A 1,715-nucleotide genomic window follows, 5' to 3' on the forward strand; every position below is an offset into this window, starting at 1 on the left:
TCCTCCTCTCCCTCACAGTGCACCCCTCCCCTCCCCTCCCCTCCCCTTACTTCACTTCTCCTCCCACCAGCTCTGCTCCTCTCCCTTTCTTCTTTGTTGTGGGAGCTGTGATAGAGGAATTCCTTCCTTGTGTTATAGCCGATGGGATAGTGCGCCCAGATGGAGACAATGTATTCCAACGGCTCAGTTGAACTCCCACAGTTCCCAGCCAAGTGCAGTTTTCACATTGAGGTCAGATTGAGCCGGTTCCATTTAACGGGAAGGCGGTGGCATTCTCACCAGCGCTGCTGCTGCTCAGGTTGCTCCTGTACCAGGCAGCGAGGCGGCAAAGTGCCCCCTTTACCTTCTCCAGGCTTTTTCTCTCACTCTCTCCCCCTTCTCATCCAACAAAGCCCCTCCTCTGGGTCTGACTGTGGCTCAGAAACTCCATGCTGCTTCTGCTTGAAAAATGGAATGGGTGGGGGGCAAAAAAAGAAGAGAGAGTTTTCTAAAGACCCCTGGGCCGCCCTCGGAACATTCACATGTTAAGTGACAGATGCCTCCGTCCATTCCCTCTCTGGATGGCGAGGGAGAGAAGTGCAGGCTACAAAAGAAGGGACCCACACCCACCCCGCTACCCACCCACTCACACATTCACCCCCAACCCCATTGCAGTCCCCCCTTCCCCATTCAGAGTCAGTGCAGCAGTCTCCACAGCAGCAAAGACGACTAATTACTGTAAAACATCTCAGATTACTTTTCAACTCAGTTCCAGCCATTGCAAACCCAGCCCATAAACAAAGAGGCTGGAAGCAAACACACAAAATAGCGCAATGGGAAGATAATACAGAGTCTTTTCTCTGTTTTTGGCATGGGAAAGCAAAGGAAGGACCCCTATGGAGAAATTCTATCATGCCCTATTTCAATAAGTCACAATATTTGCCTTAGAAATTCAGAACACCAAGCATACTGCATGCAAACACCGTTAGAGCAACATTCACTGGTGTACACTAGTTTTAATACACCAGAAGTATCTCTCTGGAAATTATGTAGCGTGCAGGTGCACCGATAACCCAACAGAAACATGCATGCAGGTGATTGTATCACAAAGAGTGTTAATGCCCCAAATCCTGCCCTCTTTAGTCATTTCCTTCTGTCTTTCTCCAGCCAACCAAATAATCAACTAATTGACTGATCCACCAACTGCGTGCATCCATGTCCAGTACACACACCCACACACTCTCTCATACAGTCTCGCCAATAAACACAAACACACGCACACACGCACAAACGCACACACGCATCTGCATGCATGCATGCATGCAGAAACCCGCCACTCAGCCTTCTCTCTCTAATCCTCTCTAATCCATTAAAGCAGTTAAAGGAGAAGGCATCTGAAGGACCATACCATTGACTCTTCAATAAACAATCACATATAGTTCACATTTTTTTGCAATATCGTTTTACATCAAATACATCCTGTGCCTGTATTTAATCTCTCAGCAGTGCAGTCAGAAACGATAATATCTTCTATGAGTAGGAGATATGTTCATGTGCCTTTCTGCTTGCATTCCCCTGTGCAATGTGTAGTATATCACCTCAGAAAATATATAATCAATACCACTCGCTCCAGTGTAAAGTGTCTTCTGTGTTACATGTGAGTGGAAATGTCTTTGAACCTGTCAATGCAAACTTGGTTTATTCAGCAAAAGATGTGTGCACACTCCTGATTTAAT

Source organism: Perca flavescens, chromosome 6 (assembly GCF_004354835.1).
Source record: "Perca flavescens isolate YP-PL-M2 chromosome 6, PFLA_1.0, whole genome shotgun sequence".
NCBI classification, from domain to species: domain Eukaryota; kingdom Metazoa; phylum Chordata; class Actinopteri; order Perciformes; family Percidae; genus Perca; species Perca flavescens.